General features: G+C 37.2%; 1 pseudogene; it reads left to right on the forward strand.

Annotated features, from left to right (window-relative positions):
• The first annotated feature begins 53 nt into the window (after positions 1-53).
• The window catches only part of LOC149218150 (kinesin-like protein KIN-14R pseudogene), a 33,118-nt pseudogene continuing 15,539 nt past the window's right edge, over positions 54-17,632 (forward strand).

The raw sequence follows: 17,632 nt of genomic DNA on the forward strand, positions 1-17,632 counted from the left end.
AGGATGCCATACCACAATGGAAATCAAACAAAGGATTGGGCCTAGAAGGAGAAATGGCTGCCCAATGGAATATAATTGTTTGGCATATGAAATTTGCAGGATTTTATAAAATAGAGGACAAAGATCGCATTGAATGGCAGGTAAAGAAAGGCAGGTCCATTGTATCAGTAAGAGACATATATCACTCCTTGATAGAATTAAGAAGAGAGGCCCCTTGCAAAACCTTTCCACACTCTCTATGGAAGGTAAGCTGCCCGCTAAAACTCATTATGTTTTCGTGGCTAGTATATCATAATAAAAATCTTACATGGACAAATTTACAGAAAAGGAACTGGCAGGGGCTAGCCATATACATAATCTGCCTTGCCAACACAGAAGACAACCTGCACATTTTGTTTAACTGCCCACAATCTCAGGGCTTGTGGATGCAATTGGCATCTTATTTTGGCTTTCCTGCTATTCCACACCCATCCATAACAGAAGCATTTGAATGGTGGGGTTATCAAAAAACTATCTGGCGACCCATTCCATTAATTGTATTCTGGTACATATGGAAGTGGAGGAACAAAAGAATCTTTCAAAACTGCAAGGAGAGTTTTGGGCGTATTATGGACAAGGTTATTCCTTATTATTTCTACATACTTCAAAACATTCCCCAACAAAAAAATCAACAGATGACAGCCTCTGACTCTCTGCAACTTTCCTTCCCAAGGGCCCACTTTGACGGTGCGGCAAAGGATGGCATTTGCGCTTGTGGTGTTTACATTGGTATATCAAGTGATCTCCAATACTCCATGTTTTGGAATGGTGGCAATGGGACTAATAACAAAGCAGAGGCCATGGCCCTGCATGGACTGCTCCTTTTTTGTACTTTCATGGACATCGGTCCTATCAATGTATATGGCGACTCCAAATTAATCATAGAACACGTGCAAGGCAAACATGACATTATATATGACAACCTTACAGTATGGCTAGGCAGGATTGCATCTCTATGAAAGCCTGATATATACCCTATCTCACATATAAGGCGTAATCATAATGAGAAAGCGGATGAACTTTCAAAGAAAGGAATGCAATCTCCATTCAGTAAGTGGCACCTGAGCATCTCTATGGAATCCTGTACATATGTCATTCAGCCCTTCTCTATGCCCGACATATAAGGTCGACAATTTTCTGGTATGCTTCAAGCTCCTTTTTTCTGGACAATATCTCAAATCTACAGGTATCTACATAGTTTTGAAAGTCTTTTAATTTGTCTATGACGAATTGCAGTCCAAATATTTTGTATATGTATCAATGAAAAATGAATAGATGGAAATACTCTCAGAATAGGATGCCATACTCGGGAAAAAAGCCCGCCATATTTCTGTATATTCAGATTATTTTTGAACATAATAAAAATACCATACTGCTTTTTCTTCTGGAAAAAAGAAAAGAAAAGAAAGAACAAATGAAAAATGCACCCTTCACTAGCTTGCGACTAAAAAGATTATACTGGTTTCTTGAATGGAATTAGAAAACATTTTAGATTCCATTTAACTCTTGCATTCCACGTCTTCAATCATGGTGGAATCAGTTAGCGAAGGTGAGTTTCCTTGTTTGTTGGCCTCAAACATTGATTATCCTCACACCTGATTGAACGAGCATATACATTTGAATCGGTTCAGTTTTTCAATTTTGTAAAATGGTATCAATATGAACCATAAAACATGGTGTATGATTGTTAAAAATGACACAACTTTTGTAAATCGAAGATACGTTCTAAGTGTTCGTGAACGTATCGTTTTTACTAACGCTAAATCAAAAGTTGTGTGTTAATATGGTGCAGTTTGACTCGCGAATCAACAATTGAAAACAAAAGTTGTGTGTTAATATGGTGCAGTTTGACTCGCGAATCAACAATTGAAAATATGTTGAAAACTGACATCGCACCTTCATCTTATATAGGTATGACCACGATCTCCAATTAATTTCGAAGTCAGAAAATGTGAGTATCTCGAATGGAATGGTCGTTGAGCCCACTGATGTTGGTTGTATTGACATGGAATCATTTAAAAAATATTTGTTTTGTCGTATAATAATATAATAACTCTATTATATTTCGTTATTATATTTCTTACATAGCGTGAAAAATGTCGATTTTCGTTTCTAGTATTCACGTTAGTTTATTAATAGAATTATTATATTAATATATGTTAAATTATACTATATTATGTTTACATCAGATATACAATCTATTTTGTAGTTATATAACATAAGAAAATATTTGATGTGATGTGATTTCTGGGAGATTTTTCGGCGTAAATCTCATGATATTTCATTTATCGACGCGTTTCGAACCAACCAGTGTGGTTCATTTTCAGGACAAGTTGAAGAATCAGATCCAGCATTGTAGGTTAAATAGTCCCAGCAGAACCTCCAACGGCTATAATCCTAGACCAGGCAACAACTATATTGACTAACGGCTATATATGACTAAGGGAAAGTTAGACCGACCAAGGGTATAAAAATAAGTTAATTTCATAGCTAGTTAGTTATATTATTATTAAACTAAAAGTCAAAGAGATAAATAATTATCCTAGGGGTTTTAAATATATATATAAATAATAAATTAATTCTAAAAGATTATTAAGTAGATAGTTAGTCATAGAAAGTATTAACTAATTAATAAAAATATATAATATAAATATTAGAATAAGTCAAGTGTTAGAAAAAATAAGATTTTAAATATTTATATTTAATTAATTGTCATATTAACCTAGAGGTATTTAACTAATTTAATTGTTTATATGAATTTACCTAAAGGTCTTTACTATTTTATGATATATATATATTTTAATATATATCATTCATATATATATATATATATATATATATATTTATTTATTTATTTATTTATTAAGATAATAGTTAGTATAAACAAAAATCTAAGTCAAGTGTTGCAAAGAAAATAGTATAATTAATCGTTTATCTTAATTGTTAAAATTAACATATGAAAAGGAAAAAAAAAAAGACACGAACAAGCCAAAAACGAGGGAGGGGAGGAAGGGAAGAAAATGACTAGGAAGAGAGTGTTGGGACCTAGCAACTACTAATCTTCCAGCCATCTTCTCTATTGAGATTGCTCGACCTTTTTTCAATCTCAAGGGCTTCCCTAACTTTCCGATGATGGAATTGGGAAACTCTAGCAATCACACTAGCCTCCTCAATACACACATGATGCTTGGTTATTTCTGCATGTTCAGCTAAAGCGGAAGACTTGGTTCTCTTGTGTTTAAGGTCAGCTGCATGCTTACTAATCTTTTGATTAATGGAGCGACCAGTCTCACCAATATAGGGAGTCCCACAGGAACAAGGGATAATATATACCCCTTTCATATCCTTAGGGTCGATAGGATCCTTCACTAATCTGAGGGACTTACGAATGGTGTTAAGGGGCCTAAAGGTCACAAGGACATTATGCTTTTTAAGAATCCTTGCAATCTTATCAATGATCCCCTAAACATACGGAAGATGGACACTTGGAATCCGCTCCTTCGGTTCTCTTTTAGTTAGTGAATTCTTGGCAGCTTTGAGGAAAGCTTTCTGACCCAAGAATCTACTATAACCATTTTTGACAAAGACATCGAGGAGATGGGATTTCTCCCTCTCAAAGCTCTTTTCATCAGAGATCCTTAGGGCACGAGTAGCAAGGGTGTTGAGAACACCCATCTTCTGAGCTGGGAAATGGTGGGAACTAGCGTGAAGATATTGCTCCGAAAAAATAAATAAATAACATTTCTCTCTAAACATAAAAACATATTAATTTTACAATGTTAACATATATATAACATTTATTGATATAAGTTTTTGTACATGAAATATTTATAATATTTTTATACATTGGATGTGCAAATTTTGTTTTTTAGAGTATGGACATTCTGAAATGACACCACGTGGAATGTAAGTGGACGAAGGTGCAAAAGTATACAATCATGTTATCAAAATGATGAAAACAACTCAATTCTAAACAACCATATTATTTATATATGACTTGCTTTTATTTTGATTTAGGTATGTTCCAAATCAAGCAAAGTTCGATGTGGAAAGAGAGGTGATGTGGAGGAGATGCCAATGAACAAACCAAATGAAAAATGTGAGGAGATATGACAGAATGAGATCAATGATGCAAGCGTCGCTCTGAGGGGAGGAATAATAACATGAAGTGGCACAAGTATCGTCATGTGAGAAAAGGGCCATAAAATGGAAAACCAAAAGAATGAAAAATGAGAAGCAATTTGATAAAAAAAGAAGAAGGGTACCCATTTATTGTAAAAACACCAAGCCAAAATAGGGGTTGTTGTATATACGACAATAGGCGACAGAATGGCAGAACCAGTTATCTTCGTTTGCATCAAAAGAAAAAGAAAAATGATTAGCTTGTAAATAAGAGAAACTTGTAACTTAAAAAATTTTGTGTCAAAAATACATCATGATCACTAAATGATAGGAAAAGAGATCTTCAAAATAATTTACAATCTATCTTCATCCAAAATAAAACAAAATCAAAGTTATGTGAAGAAAAGGCTTAAGAATTTACTACATAGCAACATTTACTACAAATAAAATTCATGTTTTGTTCATATTTGACTTCCTTAACCTGGCATCGATTCGCTGCTAGCTAGTTTCATTAGCATCATGCATGCATTTACCCACTGTCAACGAGCATCCATAGTCCCGACGGGTTTACATACACTTCCCACACCTCTCTTTTACAACCCTTCTGATTATTAATTTAGAAATTTATTTTTAGTATATTAATTTGCAATTGAGTGAAGAGAGCAGGGTGATGCAAAAAGTTATGTGAAAAACACTACATATCATGGTTTTGAATTTTCTTTTCATCTTATGATTTGCCTTATTTATTTATCTTTCTATATTTTAACACAACGATTCCGGAAAAAGAAAGACTGATAAAGAAACTTGAAGAAACCTTTAACTGTTGATGAATGAATCAATTTTTTATTAGAGGAATTTTGAGGTCTAAAATGGGCATCCTATGGAAATTATAAAATAATAGTGGAAATATTAAAATAAGATTAGATTGCATCATCAGATTTTAGAGGGAACAAATAAAATAAAAAATATTTTTTCAACTCGTATTTTCAACTTATCTCCCTATGGGTTTACTCAAATTTTGAGCAGAAACACTAGTTAGATGTATAATTTGATTCCTCATCCAAGGAGTACCCATGTTGCATACTTTTGATGGATCTTGCTACACAAAAAATGAGAAATACATGAAAAACGCGATTGCAATCACGTTTTTTTCTTGTGTTTCTCATTTTTCGTGTAGCAAGGTCTATCGAAAGTATGCAACATGGGTACTATTTAGATGAGGAATTAAGTTTTGCATCCAACTAGTACTCCCACTTGAAATTTGAGTAAATACTTAGGGAAATAAGTTGAAAATACGGGTTGAAAAAAGTAGTTTTATTATTTTTTAATCTTTTTACTTTTTTACTCCAAAAATGGTGAATCATCCCCCATGGTTGATATCATCATCTTGAATCTTATTGGTTCTTATAAATTTTATTTTGGTTGTACATTTTTCTTAGGAGGCCCATTTTAGACCTCAAAATTCCCCTAATGAGACTGATATGATAAAAATGAGTTACAACCTTCAACATATCTACAAGTTTTAAAGATTCTCAACTATCAATATAAATGAGATATATAAGATCAACATGTCACTCATATTATAACTGAAGCAACCAAGACACCAATAGATGGACCTAACTTGTGCAATTTGAAGTGGTAGGATGGGTCGGATTCATCGAGTTAGACTCAAGTTATCTCTTTCCTTGAAATGTTAGACTTTATCCCTTGGCAAAAGAGAAATATTCCTCCTAGAGTAAAATGAGGATATGAAACCAAACCACACCAAACTAGGAAGCAAAAATAATCAAAATGTGTGACAAGAGTAAAAACTCAACCAAAAATGATAAGGCAAAGTTATGAGTCAAATGCATTTAGAATTCTCATAAGACAAGATAAAATAATATTTTAACATAATAAAGTTGATGTGAAATAGTGTTTATGATCAAATTATCTTTGTCTTGTGGGATATTGATTAATTTGGATTCTTATTGAAAAACCCTACGGCAATTATGTTCACGAATTTGATCAAGATGAGTTTCCTCGTAAGATTACAAGTTTATAAACAAGTAATGATAAAGGCTTACAGGTGTGTATTGATAACCATCATAAGCAAGAAATCGTTTCCATTATGATCGGTTAATAAGAAAATACAACTGCTTTGAAAAAAAAAACTCAATCTAAAAAAACTAAACTAATTTTATTCTTATTATAAACATTATATACAAATTTGCATGAGTAAAACCGATCAAGTGTATGTATATTTCCAATGTAGCCATCACATCAATTTTGTCCCTGCAATCAGAGATATGACATGCATTAGTAAACGCAGTAGAACAAAACTATAAGAAATAAAACTATGTACATCTAACCTTAAGAAGTTATAAAAAAACATTATATGTATAATAGTCTTCCCTTGAAAGAATTCCTCTAAGAAAAATTCAAAAGGATCATAAAAGTAAGGGTGAATACTTAATACCTCTTGAAGATCATTCCAAGGAGAAGAATCTGACAGGCTTAGTTGAGATGATATACCTTTAGATGTCGAAGCCTTTTGATAGATGTCAGTAGTATATACATGATTATCTATTCTAATGTTATTGAAATTCGAAGGAGAACTAGAAGACCTAACACTAGGAAGACAAGGAAAAGAGATTTTATCATGACAAGCTTCCATAGGATAATTAATATGAAAATCATTAGAAACTTGATAGTCGTGTACATCATAATATAAAACATTGTGTTTATCTATAAGAAAATGTGAAACAATAGAAGATGAATCTATTGACAGATTTAAATCAAGGTCTCTTTGTGACGAAGGTATTTCAACAATCTCATCATCGAAATATGTATCATATATGATCTCCCTTTCCTGAAATTGATGTAATTGGTTTGAGTCAGAAGAATCAACAAAAGGAAAGAAAGGTGATTGAAAATTATCAAGGATGGGTAAAGAGTCATTCTCACAAGAAATATGGTCCTCAAAAAATATTGAACATGTTGAAGGCAGGTTTTCGTCAGAAAGATCTATAATATCACTATGGTTTGTGCTCTGATTTGTGAAAAATTTTGCGTACAAAAAATAATGAACTCCAAAGTATATCATTTTATGCACATCCATATGATTTTCCTCATCATGGATGTGATGAAAAGTGTGGAGTGAAGATGGATCTTCTGTTAAAATTGAGTCTGCCTTCAAAGGAGGATTATTACAATGTTCATTATTCAGTTCTTGAGGTGTAATAATTCCTACCGAACTATATAAGATTGATTTGAATGTTCAACAAGATTAATAAATACATAAAGAGCGTTGTGTACTTCTGTTTTAGTTTTATTATATTTACTGGAAGAAATAAGAAATTGAAAACATTGCAATAAATCATCTTTAGAAGGAAGATCTTTGAGGAGGAATCTAAAACAGAGAGATTTATATCTATTATAAAATTCATCAATCGATTCATTTCCTTGCATCGTAAGAGTTCCTATATCTAAACATAACTTGTCATAATAATTAAATTGATGTGTTGAAAGGAAAATTTCAACTAAGTGTTCCGAAGAATGAATAGATTTTTCTGGAAGTGTAGTATGCCATCCTCTAATCTGACCTTCAAACGTGAAAGAAAATAACCCGCATATGTCATTATCACTAGTGATATTAAACAAATTGTAGTTGACCAAAAACTGTGAAACATCATCTACAACAATAACACCATTCTCATCGTCATATGTTGGTCAGATTAAATACAGGGTAGGTTTATTGAGAAATCCTGCAGTAGGTTCAGGTGTACTAAATGCATGACCCAAAGGATGAGCCATAATTAAATAGATAAAATTTCACACAGATAGAAATCTGTGGCCCTCCTTCTAAATCCAAAAATGTTGATGCCTGGAAATGTCTTGGCTCAACATGTGAGAAATTGCCCGGTCAGAGTCTTGATAAAACTCTTTCCCTTTGTGATGGCAATCCTGACAGGTTCAAATGGGTTTCTAGTTACTCGTGTTCTAAGAATAGCCGAAAGTCATTTTAACCTAAGTTACATAAAATAGTATGTACAATATGCACACAAACAATCTTCAATTTGTTTATAAGTTGATTTGTTTAATATTAACATACTAAATGGAGAAAGGAGTCATTTGTATGATATCGTTTAGATGAGATGATCCTTTATGATTTGACTGAAACCAGGACTCAAACTAGCCACTGTGAGGCTTGCTCCTTCGTAAGGAGACTTAAAGAATAAAATAATCAAATGCAACTAGTCTTATGATGCAAAATAACATAAAAAGGAAACTATCTTGACTAAGAATAGGATAGCCTCTCCCTTAGTCAAGAGCTAAAGTGCTTAAATAGGAAGGGGAAGAATTGTGTTTGATTTTCGGATGAAGGTTCACTCGCAAATCCCAACGTAATTTGAAGATCTACAAATGCCTTTAGTCCAAGTGTAAATAAAGTATTCTTGGTAGAAAACTACCAAGATGAGCTTATTCACATACCTAAGATCAACTATATGATGAGTTCATTATACATTTTACATAATTAGAAAGAATAATCTACTCAACTTAATGCAAGACAATACTAAAAGAATTCGTAAAGATAAATAAACAATTATCTATCTTACAAACAAAACCCATTAACTAATTTTTAACTCTAATCTAACCCTGTAAATTCAAGAAATTAAGTCAACGTATTAACATGACTTTACAAATTTACAAGGTCCATTTAAGAGTTTGTTCAATATATATATATATATATATATATATATATATATATATATATATATATATATATATATATATATATATATATATATAGATATATATTGTTTTGTTTTTAAATTTATAAATACCAAGAATTAAAAATTAATGTACATATTGTATATAATATATATATACAATATATAATTATGAATTAATCATGAGACTTATGTAACAATTATAACAAAAATATTCAAATACTGAAAATATATATCAAAATATATGTTGCCACTAAATATATATCACAAAATACCCAAAACATGACAAATAAGAATCACTACTGCCGAAAAAGTCGATAATGACCAGATCAATGCAATGAATCTCCGTCTACTTAAAAAAAAACACTGTCATATGAATGCCCAATACCCTGTGAAATGTACTGAGCAGGTCTAAGGACTGTGACAAGTGAAGGCTGGTTGCAATACTGTCAATCTGTGATCCCAAAGAAAAACACCCCTCCTCCAGATTTTTGTTGATCTTCCCTCGTCCTTCTATGGTTCTAAACCCCCCAATTTCTCTGTGTTCCTTTCGCCTTTTCCCAGTACAAAGCGAGCCCATGTTATATATATATTAGATTGCATCAATGCAGATACTCATTGACATCACCCCCAATCATTACTCAAACTGCCTCTGGGCTCGAATGAACTATTTTTTGTTTTAGCATTTAGTTCGAATATGTGCAGTTGTTCTTGATGCAGTATTATGGTGTACAAATCTAATATTAGATTGCATCCAACTGAATGCACCTCCAAATAGGTTAAACACATACCCACTTGTAGATCTTCTTTGATCCAGATCTCCAGCCCATTCTGCATCAACAAAGCCACGAATATCCAACACATTGTCTAATCCTGGTCTTCCTTGGTAGCACAAACCATAATCACTAGTAACACATAAATACTTGAAAACCCGCTTTACTACTATCCAATGCTCCTTTCCTCGTTTTGACATAAAACTGCTCAATACTCCCACTGCATATGCAATTTCGAGTCTAGTACAGACGATTGCATACATCAGGCTACCGACTGCACTTGCATATGGAACACGGGACATGTCCTCTTCCTCTTCTTATGTCTTTGGAAACTATTCAACAGATAACTTTACACCTACAGGAATAGGAAACTTCACCGGTTTGATATCCTGCATATTAAATCTCTGCAATATTGTCTCGACATACTTCCTCTGGTTTAACCAGAGCTTCCTCTTTGCCCGATCTCTTTTAATTTCCATGCCCAAAATATAGTTTGCAGCACCAATATCTTTCATGTCGAATTTAGAGGACAATTGGGTCTTCAAATCCTGGATAATTTCTTTGTCATTTCCAACTAGCAACATATCATCCACATACAAGACCAAATAAATAACACGGTCACCAATTAATTTAAAATACACACAGTGATCTGCTTTGCTTCTGGTGAAGCCAAGTCCCCATATAATTGTATCAAATTTCTGATACCACATCCTTGGTGACTTTTTTAACCCATACAAAGAATTCTTTAACTTGCATACCAGTTCTTTCTTACCCTTCACCGCAAAGCGTTCAGGTTACTTCATGTAAATTTCCTCTTCCAGATCCCCATGAAGAAATGTTGTCTTCACATCCATCTGTTCTACCTCAAAATCTAAAGCAAAAACAACAGATAAAAGTAATCTAATAGAAGTTACCTTGGCAACAGGAGAAAAAATATCACCAAAATCAATTCCCGGCACCTAGGAATAGCCTTTTGCAACCAACCAAGCTTTTTATTTCTCCACCTTTCCTTCTGCATTTGTCTTCTTCTTGAACACCCATTTGCTTGATCCAGGTGGATGTTGGTGGCCACCCACCAACCCATTTGGACCCCCACAACTATCTCTTTCAGTCTTTTCAGTTTCCTAAATTGTAGCACAGTTTACTATTTTTAGCAGTTTTTCGGGTCCTAAACTTCCGGAGCCGTTTTGAGGCCCTAAACGACGTTTTTTTGCGAATCCGGGGCAACATGGGTCCATGGACAGATGTTGCCTCTCAAAGTGGTAGTACTCGGATAGATCTTTCTGACGAGCTATCGCACGCGTCAAACGGAGATCGTATGCCAAAGTTACGACCCCGGGAAATTGATGTACCAATTTACCCAAACGGGGCCCACAATTTGGCGTTTCATCTTCTAGGGTAAGGTTTTGGGATGTGAAGGGTTTTCCATTGTTTCTCAACAATAAATAGGCCTTCGAGCCTCATTGTAACACAGTTCAGAACAGTTTAGAGGCATGTAGCCGACACATCTCTTCTCAGAGATACGCTACCATCGCCCTAGCTGGTTTATTTCCATTTCTGGTTGTAAGCATATTTCGGTATTTTCCATTAATGAAATGAAGTATTATTTCCGCTGCATCTCTGTATTTATGGTTATCGCATCTCTGTATTTATGGTTATCTCTGTAATTTATTGCGTTCCTGTTTAAATCCAGATCAGTGGTATCAGAGCGGTCTGCTTTTTCTATGTTTTTCTTTGCATGTCCCCAAGGAGGTCGGGATATAAGGAGTTAGGGCTTGAACTAGTCGAACCTTTGCAAGACCAGCCTCGCAAATCTCGACGGCCTCCCATGGCGGATGAGAAGAAAGACAAGGGGGTAGGAGATCCTATCAAAATCTTGCTCGAAGAAGCGCTCGAGCAGCAAAGGAACGCGATGATGGATAGCTTTGCGTAGATCCTTCAGCGGCTACCCAGAGGCGACGCATCGGCTTCCAACAACGACTCTGGAAACGCCACATCATTTAAGGTACAAGTTAATTTTGAAATCCCCATCTTCGAGGGTCAAATAGACGTAGATGCCGTAGATAAATGGTTAAATCTGCTAGATGGGTATTTTTCTCTTCACGAATTTTCAAGTCGGGAAAAGATTGTTTTCGCTCTTCTCAAAGCAGCCCCCCACGTCAAGGACTGGTGGGAAACGTACTGCGAGCAGAAGGATGAAAGTACAGGCTCACTATTTTCAGCCGCACCCACTTGGAATGACTTCCGGGATGCCATCAAGGAGCAGTACTACCCTGTCGGAAGCTATGAGGACAAATACATCAAATGGACCACACTGCGACAGGGACGAGACCAAGATGTGCTGGAGTTCACAAACATTTTTCATACCCTTCGCACACAGTTGGGTATCAAAGATTCTGAGCTGCATTTGGTACTCAAATACCATGGTTGCCTGCACAGATACATCCAGTAAGAGATGGTGTTCTTGAACATCTCCTCACTAAGCACAGCGTACCGATATGCTGTCAAAATCAAGCAAAAGTTCAAACAGAAGAAGCGAGACTTTGGATCTACAAATCCAAAGCCCAAAGGACAAAGCCAAGGCGGGGTGACCCAAGACAACTCGTCGAAGCCGCAAGAAAAGAACAACACCACGAAGCCGAAGAAGGACACAGGGAAGTGGTGTGAGTTCCACAAGAGTCCCACTCATAACACAAGTGAGTGTCGGACCAAGCAGTCGCTGGTGGCTGAGTTGAAGGCTTCCGAATCAGATGCATGTTCCGACCCTGAGCCAGAACTCGACAAGGGGAATGGCAAAGGAAAGCAGATCATTGATGCGGATCCCAGCGCCACTTTTGCCGCCGCCAAGATCCAGAAAGATGAGCCCGAAAATCCAGAGGAAGGGGAGCGTCTTTTCCACTCACAGATGTGGGTGAAGGGTTCGCCGCTACAATTCATTGTCGACAGTGGCAGCCAAAAGAACCTTGTTTCAGCAGAGGTCGTGAAGCGGTTGGGCCTACCGACTACACCACACCCACAACCGTACAGTATCGGGTGGCTTCATGAAGGACGAGATCTCAAAGTTTGCCAGCAATGCCACCTTCCCTACAACATCAAGCCCTTCATAGACGAGGTATTATGTGATGTTACACCGCTGGATGTTTGTGATGTATTATTAGGCCAACCATACTTGTGGAGGCGACATGCTGTGTATGAGTCAAGGCCTCGTGCTGTCATTATTTCTTTGAATAATTCATTATACAGGATACCGGAGGTAGCCCCACCTATCGCCACATCTTTGATCACTACCAAGAAAGGCAGCAAGCTCATATCACAGACCAAGAAATTCATCTGTCTGGTTCACTCCCAAAATAAGGGGAAGATCGTTGCTACATCCATGACCCCTGCAAAGGGTTCCTCCATGCGGCAACAACAGCAAAGGGATACGGTCATGACAAAACACAGGAACAACTTCTCCTCACCCACATGGGTACCACACAAGTTTCAGGTGGGCAACAAAGTCTAGTTTCATCGACAGAAAGAACGCCTTACCAGAACCCATCAGAAGCTCCGACCACTCCGACATGGTCCTCACAGCAGTACCAAGGCTATGGGCAACAATGCTTTGAAGCACAACATTCCTCCATTCCTTCGCTTGCATCGAGTATTCAATGTGGACCGTCGTCGACCATGCTTCCCACCATTTTTGGTCACATCAGAGAGTGCAGAACAGCTCACCAGAGACCCAGCTCAGCAAAAGCTTGCTCATCTCAAGGAGGAACTCAACGCAATGGGGACCATTGCTTCCTAAGGGGGGAGGAATGATCCAGGTGGATGTTGGTAGCCACCCACCAACCCATTTGGACCCCCACAACTATCTCTTTCAGTCTTTTCAGTTTCCTAAATTGTAGCACAATTTACTATTTTTAGCAGTTTTTCGGGTCCTGAACTTCCGGAGCTGTTTTGAGGCCCTAAACGACGTTTTTTTGGGAATCTGGGGCAACATGGGTCCATGGACCGATGTTGCCTCCCAAAGTGGTAGTACTCGGATAGATCTTTCTAACGAGCTATCGTACGCGTCAAACGGAGATCGTATGCCAAAGTTACGACCCCGGGAAATTGATGTACCAATTTACCCAAACGGGGCCCACAATTTGGCGTTTCATCTTCTAGGGTAAGGTTTTGGGATGTGAAGGGTTTTCCATTATTTCTCAACAATAAATAGGCCTTCGAGCCTCATTGTAACACAGTTCAGAACAGTTTAGAGGCATGTAGCCGACACATCTCTTCTCAGAGATACGCTACCATCGCCCTAGCTGGTTTATTTCCATTTCTGGTTGTAAGCATATTTCGGTATTTTCCATTAATGAAACGAAGTATTATTTCCGCTGCATCTCTGTATTTATGGTTATCGCATCTTTGTATTTATGGTTATCTCTGTAATTTATTGCGTTCCTGTTTAAATCTGGATCATTGCTACCAATGGATTTCCTTCTAGCCGACAACTCCACCAGATCCCAAGCCTCATTTTTGTGCAAAGATGCCATTTCATCAACCATGGCATCTTTCTAGAGTTTTCCATCCTCTGAATCTACTGTTTCCTTCACAGTTTTGGGATCGTCATCAGTAATAGATAAAGCAAAATTTGAACAAAAAGCAGATGGAATAGACCTTTCTGGTTGTCTTCTTTCTCGAACTGATCTTCTCACACCCGGAGTTTATGGCTCTTCATCTTCTGATTCCTCCTCTGTTGTAGAGTCTGATTCTTCCTCCTTTAGCTCAAACTCTATCTTCTCAGGTTCCTTTGGTTGGACTTCATGTTTAATAACATCTTTCACCTCTCTGAACACCACATCTCGGCTGTACACAACCTTCCTTGTTACTGGGTTCCAAAGCTTATAACCCTTTAAACCATCCTTATATCCAATAAAGATGCACTTTTCAGGTTTACTATCCAACTTGGTTCGTTTCTCCTTTGGAACATGTACATATGCATCACATCCAAATACCCTCAGATGTTAAAGAGAGGGTTTCTTACCAGTCCATACCTCTTGTGAAGTTTTATCCTCCAATGCTGATGAAGGTGATTTGTTGACTAGGTAACATGCTGTCTCCACCACCTCTGCCCAGAATTCCTGTCCTAACCTGACACCATTGAGCATGCTTCTTACCCTTTCCATCAACGTCTTGTTCATTCTTTCTGCAACTCCATTTTGCTGAGGTGTATATGGAGTAGTCTTCTGCCGTGCTATACCACACTTCTTATAGAATTCTTCAAATTCCTTACTGCAAAACTCTCCACTGTTATCTGTCATCAACACCTTTATCTTCTTCTCTATCTGGTTTTCCACCAGAGCCTTGAATTCTTTAAACCCGTCAAAGACTTTAGATTTCTTCTTAAGGAAATATATCCATCTATTCCTTGAGAATTTGTCTATAAATAATACATGGTACACAGACTTACCCAGTGATAGAACCTTCACAGGTCCAAATACATCACTATGCACAAGCTCTAATATATGTTTCACCATTTTACCACCAGAGGGGAAACTTACCCGATTTTGCTTCCCATATACACAATTTTCACAGAAATCAAAATCCAGAGAGCTATTACTCATACCTTCTACCATACCTTTACCATGAAGTATTCAAAGGCTCTTCTCTCCGATATGTCCAAGCCTTTGATGGCACATCATGGTCTTCTCTCTAGAGACCACTAGATTTTCTGCTCCACTTTCAGGAACTATAGAACTGTTGCACTCATCAACAACCGTGCTACCTTGAAACTTGTACAGAGTTCCAATCCGAACTCCCCGCATTAATATCAGTGCTCCCCGAAGCATCTTGCAAGTATCCTTCTCGAACACTGTTTTACACCTGCATCATCCAACTTGCTTACAAAAATCAGATTTTTGGTCAATGCAGGAATATGAAGAACACCCGAAAGTGTTCTAACCCTTCCCCCTTGCAACTTCAACTTTACTTTTCCGCAACCAACGACTCTAGCCTTCCTATCATCCCTTAAGAAGACATCGTCACCATCGTATTTCTCATACTCGCAAAACCACTCTCTATGGGGAGTGAAGTGAAAGGATGCACCTGAGTCAATCAACCATGCCTCATGATCTACATGTGTACTTGAAGAAGCCAAGTGCACATCCCCATCTTCATCTAAGGTGGTTTTCGCCTCTACAGAAGAAGCATTATCAGATCCCTTTCCTTTATTAGAAGCTTTAGATTTATAGTCCCTTTTGTAGTGCCCTTCCTTTCCGCATTTCCAACACACCACCTTTATAGGTTTTCCTGGAGATTTAGATCTCCCACTCGATGACTTATTTTTGTTTCTGTTCTAGGACCGTCCTCATACAAACAAGGCATCACCATTCTGGCTCTTCATATTTTTCCATCTCATCTCCTCCGTCAGCAAGGATGAGACTATTTCATCAAACTACAAGGCAGTTGCATTGCTACCTATTGCAATAACCAGACTATCCCATGAATCTGGTAGAGAACACAACAAATTGATGCACTTATCTTCATTTGAAATTTTAATATCAACAGATGCTAACTGACTTACCACAGTATTAAATGCGCTAAGATGCTCTGTCACTGAGTCTCCATCTTTCATCCTCAGGTTATAAAACTTTTTCCGCACGAACAGTTTATTCACCAGAGACTTAGATTAGTACAAAGTCCATAACTTGTCCCACAAAGCCTTAGCCGTAGCTTCCCTTGATACATTCAACAATATTTAATTTGAGACACACAATCGTATTGTGCTCCTTGCCTTCCGATCCAACTTCTTCCATGCTTCATCGGACACTCCCGTTGGTTAGTACCCAGATTTACCATGATCCATTGATCTTTATCGACCAACAGGTCCTCCATCTTGAGTTTCCATAGCTCAAAACTCTAACCATTAAATTTCTCGATCTCTATCTTTCCACTGCTCGCCATCTTCTTTCACCACCAGAATCGATCTCGTAGATCTCCCATTGAACAGGGTTTACCACAGGCCCGAGTGAAACCCCTCAGCAACAAAGGCGTCCCCTTGACGCCAAAACAGCTCTAATACCAAATGTTGGTTTTAACCCCGTACAAAAATTACTTGCATACGAATTCTAAAACACATAAAATAAACAATGCAAGAGCATAACACATATACACAAAGATTTTCCCTTGGATTCTAAAACCGATACTACAAGCTTGATTTTTCATTATGTTCCTTTCAATGTTATAATACATATTTATACATGCCGAAGCATCCAATACCATGGAATGAAAACCATCACGTCCAAAACCATGGACCGAAAACCATCCATCCCAAAAAGCATGTGCGAAAATCATGCACAAAACCATAGGTGGGTCCGCGCAACCTAACATAGGTTCCAAAACCAAATTTTTTCAAGCGCTACCCCGCACCCCATAGAGTGGAGTTACCTGCACCCCTCAAACCCCCTGTGACCCCCTATGCAATCGGTGCAACCAAGGGGGGGCTCCGCCCCCCGCAAACCCCTCGGTTAACTACATGGGCTAGTCATGGAAAGAATAAAACACAACCCAACACAAGGTGCAAAAGTATATAGTCAAGTCGTCAAAATGATGAAAACGACTCAATTCTAAACAACCATATTATTTACAATATGAATCGCTTTTATTTTAATTTAGGTATGTTCCAAACCAAACAAAGTACGATGTGGAAAGCGAGGTGATGTGGAGGAGGTGCCAATGAACAAACCAAATGCAAAATGTGAGGAGATATGAGAAAATGAGACCAATGATGCAAGTGTCGCTCTAAGGGGAGGAATAATAATGTGAAATGACACAAGTATCATCATGTGAGAAAAGGGTCATAAAATGGAAAACCAAAAGAAAGAAAAATGAGAAGCAATTTGATCCAAAAAAAAGAAGGGTCCCCATTTAATGTAAAAACACTAAGACAAAATATGGGTTGTTGCAGCTACAATAGTTCCCTAGCCCTCTGAGCTCAAGTCCAAGCATTTGTAG

Source organism: Pinus tabuliformis, chromosome Q (assembly GCF_031772625.1).
Source record: "Pinus tabuliformis cultivar Carrire ecotype Pingquan chromosome Q, CPIR1, whole genome shotgun sequence".
Lineage (NCBI taxonomy): Eukaryota > Viridiplantae > Streptophyta > Pinopsida > Pinales > Pinaceae > Pinus > Pinus tabuliformis.